Raw genomic sequence first — 14,828 nt, forward strand, 5'->3', positions numbered from 1 at the left:
GCGTGGATAAAACACTTACATCAAGTTGGGCCACACAGAGCCCTGCCTGGACGGATTATCGTCTGGCGGGGGTAAGACACAAACCGCGTCTGGGAAATCCCCCCTGCCACTAGAAAATGGCTATTAGTCGGTGATCTGTGGACCCCAACATGATGTATGTATCTCATCCATGCCGTCCATCCATTTTTCACGATAGTTTTATTTTATGAACCTAAAACTGAGGTAAATCAAATCTCAGGTGGACCACACCATGAGAAAACAGTAGTAATTGAGCGTCTACCATCAAAAACCTCCTAGGGCCCACTGTAATGTTTATTTGACATCTAACCTATATATTAGGTCATACAAACATGGATGAAACTTGGATGAAGGCAAAAAAAAAAACCAAATATCAGCTTGATCCAAAACTTTTGTAGCCCTAAGAAGTTTTAATGGTGAGAGTTCAATCAACACTACGTGTCCCACTTGAGATTTTAATTTACCTCGATTTTGTGTTCACAACATAAAATTATCTTGAAAAATGGATGGACGACATGGATGTGATACATATATCATGTTGGGTCCACATAGCACCGAGCACCAGCCATTGGCGAGTGGCCACCCGTTTCCATTGGCTGGGTTCCACACACCTCCGACTTGGCTCGTGTGGGTACGTGTCGTGTGAAGACGAGCACTGGCGTTCCTATAGCTCTAGATGTACAAACGGTTCAAAGGAAATCAAAATTACATTGGCCTCAAAATGTTGTATTTATTATATCCAGACAGTTCATCCATTCGGAGATATCTTTTTAAAGAATTAATCCAAAAATGAATAGTATACAAGCTTTAAATAGACCATACCATAAATAGCAGTAGGACAATAATTATCACCATTAAAACATTCATAGGGCTCACCATAACATTTATTTTCCATCCAATTTGTTCATAAGGTCAGAAATACCTAGATAAAGAGGAAAAACAAATATCATATTAATCCAAAACTTTTGTTACCCAAAAAGGCTTCAATGGTAGACATTCAATCCTCCACTGCTTTTTACAGTGTTGTCCACGAAATCTTTACATCTGTCTTATTTTTCGGCTAAATCCTTAGGACGAGTTCGAAAAATCTACAGACGGTTTGGATATAATACATACCTCATAATGGGACCCACATATCATGGTGACGTCAACACACCAGCTAGGTCGGTGGTGTTTGGTACGATAGCTAATCAACATCTTTTATAATTGTTTCCTTTCCAATGCTAGTTGCAAACTGCATCTTTCCTTCATATGCCTCTTCTTTTATTTCTAAAACTTGAAGTCATATTTTGGAAATCGAGACTATTCATCAGTTGTGGACCCACAATGGATGACTTATAGTTCAAAATCACACTAATAGAACAAAATCTACATTAAAATTTTTGACCTGCATATGAACGGATAATAAGAGTAGTGTGAAAACCGCCACATTCTCCTAGCCCTTAGGGTCATTGTTCGTTTAGGCATGGTTCATCCACGGTGGGACCCATGGATCATTTGCCTAAGGTAGCAAATCATGGGCTCCACCTATCATTTTTGAAAGTGCGTGTATACTTATTTAAATATACTATAGAGCTGTCGATGTTATATAAAAAACCAAGTCAACTATCACCGGTATGCTGTTGTTGTCACACTGCAGGATTTCCTATAGCATGTTTGATACTTATCCATATCTAAGAGCCTTCAGCTGGCGCTGCCATAGTACATCAAGCCAAGTCGAGTCAAGCTCGAGGTGAGCTAGTGGATCCAGTCGAGGCGAGCTTACTCCCAACCTGCACCTGATTCAACCTAGCCACCCAACCCGACCCCCAAATCAAATATTTAATTAATAATATATATATATATATATATATAGAGAGAGAGAGAGAGAGAGAGAGAGAGAGTACCTTGTTGTTGGTATGAGAGAGAGGGGAGATCTAAGGTGAGTGCACTCTATACGGCTGACACAAGTCCGGCAGATGATGAGTCAAGCTCGTGTGAGTGGCCGAGCGGGGAGAGAGAGATGATTAGGTAAGGAAGAGAAATGATAAGAAAGGGATGGACGGGTAGAGTAGGGTTTCAGTTTTATTTTATTTGTTAATTTTTAAATATAATATCTATGTAATATATATTTGAGTCGAGCCGACCTTGAGCTTCGAGCCGAGCCAGGTTTGAGTTGAGTCGAGTCAAGCTCTACTATGTTCAAACTTGTCTCGTTTTCAAAACGAGCTGTGTCATATGAAGCTTGGCTTGCTTTGAATCATCGTTCGAGTCAAGCTAGATTGAGCCAAGCTGAGCAAGCTTTTCAAGCTAGCTTGACTCATGTACAGCCCTACTGCCACGTGGTTCATATCTCCCTCTAAATGTGTGTAATCCACTTCCACCCATGGCTTACCAATATGAGGTAGGACAGGCAAAGGCTCTGAGGGTCACTGAGGGGCCAATATGATGGATGAATTTTATACACACCGTTCATTTATTTTTGCATATCATTTTAGATTATGACCCCAAAAATAAGGAAGATCCAAGGCTCAAATGGACCACAAATTGTGGATTAAATTCCTATCGATTAAAAATTCTTGGTGGCCACATAAGTTTTGGATGAAGATGATATTTGCTTTTTTCACTTCTTCCAAGCGTATATGACCATATCAACAGGTTGGATGGAAAATAAACAACATGGTGGACCCTAAAAAGGTTTCAATGGTGGGCATTCTTAGCACCCCTACTTCCTGTGGTGTGGTCCACTTCAGACTTATATCTGACTTATTTTTGGTCGAGTGCTCTGAAATGTTATGGAAAAAATAGAAGAATGGTGTGGATAGAATTCATACATCACAGTAGCCTCTCAGTGTCCCTCGAAGCCTCCCCTGTCCTGTCCGAACAGGCGAGGGTGGTACCTAATCCGCGCTCGAAACAACTAGCGGAGAGACATGTACCCTAATTTTTGCTGGCCACTAATGAGATTATAGAAAATTCACTCTAATTATTAGATTCCATGTCAAATTTAAAAATAGTGTCCAAAATTTAGGTCCATCTGTGGTTCAGGTGGGACAAACCAAGAAAAATAATTTGAAGGGTGAGTATTGCATTGTACACTTTTTTCAATCATGTGATTCACCTAAATTACAGATGAGACTGATTTTTATTTTTTATTTTTTATTTCTGAACATAAGATAAGGTGATGCAACTGTTGATTGGGGTAGATTTCACATAGTGAAGCCCACCTTAGGCACCATCCTTTTGCTTGCTAGTTCCCATTAACGTAATCTAGCTTGTGTATTTTTATTTTTATTTAATTACCTTAAAGTAATACACACAACTATCACCACTGCTGGGCCCACTACAGTTGGGAGGAGAAAATATCTTGCTAGCTGCTTAGCAGTACACCTCATTCCTGGAATTTCATATGTTCAACTGCAGCGTATTTTTTACCGATTGGTGCAGTCTACAAGATGCACAGATTGGATCACCACGTGCGTGTGGAGTACCAGAACAGGGACCTTTCAAGTTACAAACATTTCAGATAGATGCATGACAAAAATCCTAAGGTTTTAAACACACGTTTATAAATAGAATAAACGGTCTATTTGGGAAGGCAATCATCCAGGGCACAATCAGGATCATGCCCTTATGCCAATTCAGGTGGGCCCTATATCTCCATCTCTGATTCTGCACAAGGAAGTAGCATTTTAACCCCAAAAAGAAAAACAAATGGTCCACGGTTGTGATCAGGTCCGATGGTTGGTGGTCTTGATCATTTGTCCATGCAGTCTAGTGGGCCACATCCATGAATGGACTAAGCCACGGAGCCTCAATTGCAAAGTAGACAACCATTACTTCGACTTGCATCCCCTTTTCCCTCGAATACTTGAACATGAAAGGGATGAAAGGTACCAGGTCTGGCTTCTCTAATCCAAGTTGTTGTATCCGATGGAAGTTTGGTCGAATCCATTCATAGAATGGTATTTGTTGCAAGGTGCAAAATTGTAGTCAGGTCATCCATAGGAAGATTGGAGATCAAGATTTGACCTGTATCCGAAACTTCAAGTATGCGCCATCTCTGCAACACAACAGTAACTTTGGATTAAATATTTTACCCCAAACCATGTATGAATTAGTCATTATTCATATGAATTTAGAAAACCATGCATGTACCATTGAGCCATCGAAAAGTTGAGATCTTCACTAGCTCCCATATATTGCCCTGATTAGGTAACCGCTGACAATGATGTCTCTGTAGATGTTGCTAAACATTTTCAGAAGTATATCTATTAATATTACTCTTTGAATTACTATAAAATCAAAACTAATAGATCCTATAGCCTTGATGGGAAGGAATGATGCATAGCTTTGTATAAATAGATTATTCTCCATTTCGAATATGGAGAATCTAATACAAGGACATGCAAAGGCTCGCAAATATATTATCATCATCATCTTTTTAGCCTTTGTCCCAGTGCGAGCTATAGCATACAAATGTTGAAAACGAAGAAAGTACAATTACCTAGTGTTCTCAATGTGAATAAAGAGATTTTATCGGAGATTCTTCCATTACTCTGAATTGGGCTGCATTATTGACATTTCCTGGCACGGTTCAACAACTGCCAAAATAAATAAATAAAAATAAAAAATAAAAATGTAATGCTTTGCGAATTTCCATTATTCTGTTCTCATGCCAAGTCAATAAGGGATGGTTGGTAAAAAACACTTTTATGCTCGCACAAACATGTAGGCTACAAGTGTTTGCTTGTATGCATGAAATACAAACACAAGCAATGCAACAACTTTGAAGTCCAAGAAACTATAGCGATAGACAAAACTCTGCCTCAATCTATACTTCTCATCAGTGAGCATTTCTTGCAAAAGCTGTAACCAATTTTGCAAATCCTGCACATATCCACAATGCTATAATTGTTAACTGAGCTTCTCGAGAAGGTTATGTATACAATACATCGGTATATACATTCCTATGAACATCCGCCTGTTCTTTGGCTATTGTGGAGATATTACATAAATAAAGTAAACATAGGATTGAAAATATTAGAAAGTGGATAGAAATTTTACATTTGAAGGAGTTAGTCCTTCTTGTGGATGCACTTCTACAGAGGACAAATATAAGGGCCCTCACGTGTGCTAGTGTTGCATACACGTGTGAGATCCATTCCATTCATAAGGTCTACTACCCCTTGGTGAAAGTGTCCAAGTGTAAAAGTTCGGTCAGTCCACTAATATGGTGAATTAGTGGTGCACTCATGTACCATTGGTTATCATCTTATCAATCTTTTAAGCATCCGTTTTCTCAATCGAAGTGTGGCTTACCTAATGAATGGATAAAACTGCATCCATTTTCTCAATATAAGTGTGGCTCGCCTAATGAATGGACAAAACTGATAGTAGGTGAAGACACATTCATCATGACACCAGTGTGTTGAAGGGCTTGGATCACTAACATGTGTTTCAAGTTTTGACTTTCCATGAGACAGTTGTATTGGGGGGTCGTCATGGTTTGTTTTATTCATTGATGACTACTCAAGGAAAGTTTGGGTTTACTTCATGAAATGTAAATTCGAAGTTTTCACCATATTCAAACAATGGAAGACAATGATAAAAAAACAGTTAGGGCGAAAAATAAAAGTTTTAAGGATTAACAATGGTAGAGAATTTACTTCCACTGAGTTTAATGATTATTGTAAGGATGAAGGGATCATCAGGTACAACACAGTGCGTCGCACGCCCGAGCAAAACGGTGTGGCTGAGCGAATGAATCGGACTCTCTTGGAGAGGGCCCCATGCATGTTAAGTAATGTTGCATTGGGCAAAGACTTATTGACTGAGACCATTAATACGGCTTACTATTTGATGAACTGGTCTCCTTCAACAGCAATTGAGTGGTCATAAGATCGACTACTTAGATTTGCGCATATTTAGTTGCATTAAGCTAAATTGGTAGTGGGTTAGCATAGGGTTGAACCATATCTAACCTGACCCAACCCAGCCATATAAATTATTAATAGGCTGGGCTAGATGAACCCATCCAACCCAGTCTGTAATGGTCCCCATGTTCCATTCTTAAACCTAATGCTGCAACTTGTGTTCGGGTCAAACCAAACCCAATTGACCCAAGCTGAGTTCGGGTTAGGTTGTCGAGGTCCTAAGTTTGGCTTAGGATTGGAAAAAACCAACCTCATTTGTATTCGGGTTGATCATATTCAGATGAGATTGGGAATAATGAAAACACAAACCTGCCTGAGACACCTACTTAAACCTGAGTGTGGTTGTGCAGGTCAGGTCCAGTGGATTGAGCCCAACTGAATTACAATTAAATGGGTTGGGCCTAACCATTGCCTCATGGTTTCAAGAATCGGATGAGTTAATGAGTCTCCAAGTCATCTTGGACTCACTCAGATCTGATCCGGTTCAATACCACAAGTCACCCACCCAAATAACCCAGACCCGAACCCGAGCTATTTCCACCCCTATCTTGAACTGATCAAGGTGGGCCTACTGGGCCAAGAACTCTAGAATTTTCAGTCCCAGTCATTGACAACCTTGCTCCTTAATCAGACATGTGGAGTAGATTCGACCTCCTCTTTCTGCTGCGTGCATGGATCCAATTGGCTCGTGGAATGTTATTCTTGTTTTTATCCAATGCCTCTAGGATGCTGGACCCACCATGCTTTCATACATGGTTTGATAATCCATAAATAGGGGTAGGACTCACGTGAGGAAGTGACTCGTCCTCCTCACATGCGGCCCTGATTTATAGCTATCCAGACCATCCAAACTATGGGTCCCATTATGAATGGAGCCTGTCTATAAAATTTTACTGATCAGGCAATCCTGGCCATCCAATTAATGGATCTCAAATGGATGGTTAAAAGTAAAATAGTGAGTGGTGGGATTCAAGGGGAAAATCAATCAGATGGTTAGTGCTATCTCCTCACTGCAATTTTTTTTCTTTGGGTCATGCTCCATCCAAAGTCAGGACAGGGTATGTTAACTGCGGGCCCCATGTGATGAGTGGGCCACATCTCAAACCCATGCTCCCATCTGCTCTCTTTCCCACGTGCTGTGCTAGCTTCTCGTTATTAAGAGACGTATTTGAGCCATAGCTTCAAGGGTTAGGATCGTTCCAACATTGAACTATTTTGAGACAACAATACCGATCCTTCAGATCAATGATCTGGATCATCAGATCATGGCTCCCATATTTACAAACTCCATGTTACAGAAGGAACTACAAGATCCTTGAGCCAAGGGTAGGTTGGATTCCAGTAGATGATGGGACCCACTTGATACACAGCTTGTGTCTTCTGTATGCATGCCAGTAGACGTGCATGTGAAAGTGGTGAGAATGGGGTTAAAAAGCCTCTTAAATAGTTAATAAAATAATTAAACAGAGTTAGCAATAGTCACATCTTCAAAGGGTTACGTCAAATGGTCCAACCTACACCATGTATAGAAGAGATTCTCATATGTGCAGGGCTGACAATAGGTCAGGTTCAGGTTTGTTCCGTGTACAGAGGCACATGCATGTCCGATGGATGGATTAGATGTAGAGCTGGGCATCGAGTCGAGTCGGGCCTAGCTAGGGCTGACCCGACTCGATCCGGTTTTGAAACAGACCTGACCCAAACTCGGTACCAAGTCCAGCATGCCTGACCTGATCCGAGTCCAAGTCTTTCCTGGACTAATCCAGATAGAGTCCAACCCGGTCACAAGTACCAAGTCAGGTCGAGTTGGCACCAAGTTGGGCCGGGTGCAACAGTTATCCATGGGCTGAAATCACAACTCAAAACCTAGGTGCACCTGCCAGAATTGTAGCCTCTCCATCGGCTACACAACATCTCAGATTTGAAATGTCAAATATGGGATATTACACACACACACAAGTCAGGTTTCAGATCGAGTTGAGTTAGTGCTGAGTTGGATTTCGGGTTGAGTCGAGTTACTGGGTGACCTGAACTCGACTCGCCTTGAGTTCGGATTGGACGAAGTCTACTTGGTTTGAATCGACTCACCTGCTCGGTTCGGATCGAGTCTGGTCTAAACAAGTCGGGCGAGTCGAGTCGTCTCTAATTAGATGATATGCACGTGCTGCTTTGATACATACATAGTTATTGTTATCATGATTTCTTTATTTATTAGAGAACAAGATCTCTAATACAAGAACTCATTGGATTTCTCAGTTCCATTGAGCAATCCAAACAACAGCCTTATATAATTAAGATTTGTCGTAGAGAAAGGGATTTCAGGAAAATGGTGTGTAAACGAGAGAATGGCCTCCCTGACGACTTTTATTAGTTTTTGAATATACAAAGATACGATGATGTCCTGAGGGTGCAAAATAAATACTCCATCTAACAAGATTAATCAAATTTCAAATAACATTCCAATATTGACTCCTCTAAATCAAGAATCCCACTAGATGAGCATATCCCAACCACCAAATTGGTGGACAGATAAAAGTAAAACTGTCAGCAATCCAAATTCAATAGCAGAAATCAGAAAATTAGCATCGTTTAAAACAAAGTGACTTTTGGGCAATTGTCCATCCATGGTTAAATATATATGTTAGAATGAGAATTTGCTTGTGTCGATTGGTGGGCCCCATGGTGAATGGGGGATACCCAAAATTCTTCACCAGTGGATGTCCTCACTGTTCTTTACGTTGCGGACTGGTGGTTGTATTTGTCCTTTTTTTTTTTTTTTTTTGGATGACTGATTTCATCCGATAAGGGAGATAATAGGCCATGGCCCATCCTCCTTTCTGGGTATGCTAGCTATTGTTTTAGTGCTGAAGGTGTGTTTGGATGTTCAATGAACTGAACTACAATTCATTTGTCATCATTTTAATTCCTAGCGACAACCAGACCCTTAATTGCATGTAGGACTGAGACATTAGTAATTCCAATTCAGGTTGCTACTCTGTCATTATGAATGGAGTGAGGCTAGCCCACTGTGGTCATTTACTCATTAATAAATGCTGTTCTCACTATTCAATTCGATTGAACATCTGAAAAAAATCTTAATAATCTCATCTTAGAAATGAAGAATTTTATCGGAGCCGCCTATCTGCATTCACTTGAGTAAGACGCTGCCTACGTATATGTGTGAGCACACATTATGAGCAGAACAGCATGATTTTCAGGTCAGCAGACATTAATAGTGGGACCCACATATGGACATCCCAGTTCTTGATTATTGCACCATGTAGGTGCATTTGGAGGATTATTGGCTTGGAAACAGCCTGTCTGCAAGTACTTCCTCTCTTTTCATCTCTGTTTCTGAACTTTCTGAAGCATGCTAAGAAAGTAGACTTTGGCAAGCACTGTTTAGGTCATTCCTGGTGTTGTCTGATGTTCCAGGTATCTGCCTTTTCATGCAACATACAATCTGGAGAAGCAAAAAATGATATAAGTTTGCTGTAAGTTCATTTACATTAAACTTGGAAGCTAGTAATAGAACTGGAGGATGATATACATTAGCAGTTCTTTTCTTCTATTTTCTCTCCTCATACTTCATAATCTTGGTGCTGCTCATCTGTTGGCTATTACTTACGAGAGCTTGACGTAGTGGGTGTGTGGAGAAAAGAGAAGAGATCACCTTATTCTTCTCATAAATAGCCCTGAATCCTCAAGAAAGAGAATCTCTAAAATGATAATAAAATTAATATTATTAAATGATGTGTTGCTTACGATGTACTTGATGATCCGTCTCAAAATAAGAAACTTCCCTAAAACCGTTAAAAATATTAAAAATAGTAAAAAGACGTCTAATCTTACATAAACTTGTAAACAACTCTTAGATGACTACTATAGAGAATGCTAGTGTATTGTATTTATTGTGTGTGGTGCACACTTCCCTATTCTCCTGCAGTGTACTATATGCTTTATCATAATAAAATATTATGTGTTAGAGCAAGCAAGCCCAACACATCATCTCTCCCAAACTCTCCTCCTTCTTCTTCTCCTCTCTCAATATTCTCATCCCTTCTTCACATTATCCTCATCAAATCCTTCTCTACTTGGTATTAGAGAAAAGATCCAAGCATTCTGCATCCAACAGGTTGAGAGGCGACACGTCACGTCAGCCGTACGGCTGACGTCAGCGTTGTACGGACGCATGGACTCTGTTTGAGCTAAAAGTTTAGGGATTTGATAGATCTTGATTTTAGAAGATTTGTCATGATTTTTTCAAAATTTATTGGACCTCATTTCATGGTATTTTGGGCGAAATAGAGAAATTCGAAAATCGGTTCCAGATTCCATTTTTCTTCGATCTACCTCAAATCGGTAAGCTTTTCTTTAGTTTCTTTGCTCAAGATGAACCGAAATCTTCCTCCCAAGCTCTCCATGGTGGATTTTTACTTAAGATAAATGTTTGAGAGGTTTTTAACCTCAAATGGGCGTGCGACTGGGCTGTTTTTCACTCAGTCAGGCCCTATTTGATTGCGTTTCATGGTATTTTGGATGATTGATATTTGTTTGAGGTTTATCTCTTGTTATCTTGAAGGATTGAGTGAGATAAAGTTGTTTGAATCAATCTTTTTTGGCATAAGAGGTCTCTTGGCATAGGTTTATTTCTCTTGGACTCTATTATGGCTGACAAAGGGCTCTCATCTCTTGGCATAGGGTCTCTTGAATCCAACCCCTTGCAGATTACCTCCATTAAGTTGAATGGTGACAACTATCTTCAATGAGCACAATCTGTAAAAGTATTTTTAGGAGTCCGTGACAAGTTGTATATTTTGGATGATCCCCCAAGCTCTACAGATGTCACCTACAAGTCTTGGACAAAGGAGAATTATCAAGTTATTGCATGGTTGTTAAATAGCGTGGATTCCTCAATTGGCTACTCAGTGATGTTTTTATCCTCGGCTAAAGTTATTTGGGATACGCTTCATGATATGTTCTCGGAATCTTAGAATTTTTCACGGGTATTCCAGCTTATTCAAGAAATTGGTCGGTTTCAACAAAACTCCAGATCCTTAAAAGACTACTATTCGACGCTTCGAGGTATGTGGGATGAGTTGGATATGTATCATCCTCTTCCTTCTAAATATAAAGAGGATCATGAACATGCTCATAAGCAATGGGATGATACTCGTTTTATGCCATTACTCGCTGGGTTGAGTTCTAATTATCTTCACGTTCGTGATCAGGTTATTATGCAGGATCCTCTTCTCCTATTGACGACAGTCTATGCCATGTGTCAGCGTGTTATGGTCTCTACTCTTTATTCTCATTCATTTGTGCCACCCGAGTGTTCGACACATCTTACTGGCGATCAGTCCTCCCTTGGTCTTCAGGTACCATCCTTGAGCTCAGGGCGTATTTCTGGTTTTGGTGGTCGTGGTAGAGGCCGCGAGGGAGATTGCAGTCGCGGCGGCCGTAGTCTTCGTGGTCGTAGTGGACGTGGACGAGGACATGATTGTTGAGGGTCAAATATTGCATATCAGATCCCAGTTATTACCTAGGTTACGAACATGATACTCTTAATGGCCCATTTTAATTGTGTTTTCGATGCAGGATGTATTTAGGAGCTTGAACTGAAAATGGGTATTAAAAGCATGGTTTTAGCGCTCAAGATTCACTAAGGCAAGGGACGGACTCCAGAGGACCAAGATCGACGGATTTACATGTCAGAGATTCGAGAAAATCGAGAAACTGAAGCTCAAGTGGCCTGAAAATTGGTCTAGAATGAGAGATCACAGGGTTCCCACCGTCTGCTTGGCTCGAAACTTCATATATGGCCTGAAAACCCTAAATAAACCGTACACGTCAAACTTCAGTAATTGATCCCTATGGAAGTGGTCCAACGGTCAGATCAGCCCATGAATTACTGATCTGAGGCCCACCTGATATTCAGATATGCTTCAAAATCGAGCCCTATGCATTAAAAGAGATAAGAAAAGGGACGAATGGACCAGATTTCCCACAAACATCAAGGTAAACCCCACTTCACGTGGCGTGTGTACACATCGGGTGTACACCCGCTGTGCACTGGACCAACCAAATGGGTCAAAGTCGGTTTGACCGACCTTATTTCTTAAAACAGAAATTTCTGTTTTCTCTGTTCGCAACAGGGAAATCTGGGCGAAGCTCGGTGGGCCACTACTATCATATCATTCAATGATCCAATCCGTTCATTGAAACCAGGGGGTCAAACCGACCGTACAGTGATCGACGGCCTGAGTATCTCGAACGTTGCACGTGCATGAAGTAGCAAACGCTGATCGGATGGCAGAAGCATGGATTCCCTGGGCCACTTCAACGGACAACCAAAACTGTCCCTTCCCAGCTTAATTTCTGAGATAGAAACAATGATCGGACTGGATTTCCAATCCAGCAACGATCAGGGACCCCATATCTAACACAAATTGGGTCGGTTGCATGTGTTGCGTAGAAGGCCTCGCGTCTGCCGAAACCGGACGTTTCGTGTCCGTTCTACGACCATGGCTAGGATCGGCCCAATGATCCTGGCCGTCCAAACCCTTCATATGGGGCAATCAATCACCCCCAAGAAGACTGAACGGAGCAGATCACGCGATCAGTTCCCCGTTTCTGTTTCTACTGGTTGTTGTGCAAGAAGGTTTCCAGATTTGTAGCTGTGCACCGACTCCAGCTGTCCACGTCCAATTTCCAATCGACCTCCAGCAGCTACAAAAGAGAGGGACGTGAAGAGAGAAGGGGAATTCAATTTTCGTTGGATCTTGGCTTGGGGGGTGGACGTGAGAGCAAGAGAGGGAGTTTTTTTCTTTAGTTTTTCTATTGAAGTTTCTTCTTTCTTTCTTTTGAGAATTAGTTAATCATGCTTGTGGTTAGCTAACCTCTTAGATAGGGCTAAGAGGTGAAGCTTGTGGTGTGATGGGAATGATTCTATGGCTTTGATTCATGTTATGAACTGATTTGATTCTAGTTTGATTATTAAGGAATGCCTTTAGTTATTAATGGTTTGTTGTGACTGAAATTACAATAGATCTGCGATGGCTTGGGTATTTCCTTTTTCTCTTGTGATTATGAAGTCAGGAAACTCTGTTGTTTACTATCGTCTCCTGGGCATGGTTAGATGACGGCACCCTTCCTACCGTTCATACATCTCTTAGATTGAAGTAGATTGGTTTAATTCTGTTGTTTGCTTTGTCTTATGGGCATAGTTTTGTGATGGAATCCATGCTAATCTACTTAAATCTTATCTCTCTAAAACTAGATCAAAAGATGTTCAAATTTGATTTTCAGGTTATATCTTCCAACTGGATGAAGATGGGACTCGAAGTCCAGTTGAGTTCATGAATCGACCGTAGATCTCCCTGATCTCTACAAGTGGATTCTCTGAATCCCTAGTTTCCATTCCCTGAATTCTTTAAGTTTTAGATAATTATTTCATCATTATTCCTCAAATTACAGTCGATTTAGATTTCATCTCATTCTAGTTCTAGTTCTACTTAGTTTCAGATAACGTACAGGTTTCAGTCCCTTGGGATTCGACCTCGGTCTTACCGAGTTTATTACTACATCACAACCCTATACTTGGGGAGTGAACAAGTTTTTGGCGTCGTTGCCGGGGATTGACGGTTACGATTCTTTGAAATTAATTAGTTTTAGAATTAGTTTAAGATTAGGATTTTACTAACTTTAGTTTTAGAATTTTATTTCTATTTGATTTCTAGAACTAACTTGTTTTCTGTTTTGTAGGATCTTAACATAAACTTCTAATTTGGATTATGAGATAGGTTTTTAAATTGGTAATTTCTTTCTTAAATTCTTCCTTGCTATTTCTAAGTTAGGATTTTCTTTTTTTTTTTAGCAAGTTTCTAATTATAACTCTTTTAGAATCTAACTTTGTTTCCTAATTTATTTTTAGAAATTTTCTACGTATAGATTTTTTTTTAGAAACTAACCTTCCTATTTTGTAAGCTTTTAAGATAGAAATTTCTAATTCGGTAAACCCTTTCTCTACTTTCTATTTTTCAGATCTCTTTTAGTAACTTACTTTCTAGTTTAGGACTTTCCTAATTTATTTTAAAATTTCACTTTCTTTTAGGTATTTCTTTTTTTAGAAACTAGTTTACTTCTATCTTTCTTTTTAAGGAATTTCTAATTTTAGACCTTCTCTTTAGAAGCTTACTTATTTTGTTTTCTTTTGCAGGTTTCTAACTTAGGGACTCCAATTTAGTAACTTCTTTCCAACCCTCTCTTTCTTTCTAGATTTTCTTTTCCTTTCTTAGAATTAGGTTTTGAATTTGATTGAGGGCTGTGAGTGTTTCATTCCCAAGTGGGCCCGTGACAACACTCGACGTCTCTTGATTGAAGGAGGATTGGTTGAGGGGTTAACTATCCATCGCAGTACTAAACACCACTCGAAATCCCCTGAGTTAATTGAAGTAATGGCTGAAAACCAACCTCTTTTACCCCAACCTAGGGTGGAGGACATTCAGGATGAGAATGAAGTGCATCAAGCACCCCCGCCTTCGTACTTTACGAGATTATTTACAACCAGCGGGGGTGAGTACGCCCTCATGCATGATTTTTTCTAAAAATACAGGATATATGGACATCAAGCCAGGGGTTATCCAACTCCTTCCTAAATTCCATGGGCTTGAATCTAAAGAACTATATCTACATTTGAAAGAGTTTGATAAGATCATAGCCACTTTATATTTTCAAAATGTGTCTGAGGACACAGTCAGACTGAAACTCTTTCCTTTCTCCTTAAAGGAGAAGGCTAAGACGTGGTTACATTCACTGCGTCCTAGATCCATTGGCACATGGAATGATATGCAGAGGGAATTTATAAAGAAATTTTTTGCACATCATAAAACGATT

The 14,828-nt window shown here is 40.0% G+C and overlaps 1 long non-coding RNA gene across 1 annotated transcript; it reads right to left on the reverse strand.

The window, feature by feature from the left end:
* Window positions 1-3,749: 3,749 nt before the first annotated feature.
* LOC131227350 (uncharacterized) lies at window positions 3,750-5,292 on the reverse strand. Its single transcript, XR_009162221.1, has 4 exons — window positions 5,065-5,292; window positions 4,505-4,887; window positions 4,156-4,234; window positions 3,750-4,060 (listed from the first exon to the last, which is right to left on the reverse strand). It is a non-coding gene; the product is annotated as an uncharacterized LOC131227350 (long non-coding RNA).
* Window positions 5,293-14,828: the final 9,536 nt, after the last annotated feature.

This window comes from Magnolia sinica, chromosome 15 (genome assembly GCF_029962835.1).
Source record: "Magnolia sinica isolate HGM2019 chromosome 15, MsV1, whole genome shotgun sequence".
NCBI classification, from domain to species: Eukaryota; Viridiplantae; Streptophyta; class Magnoliopsida; order Magnoliales; family Magnoliaceae; genus Magnolia; species Magnolia sinica.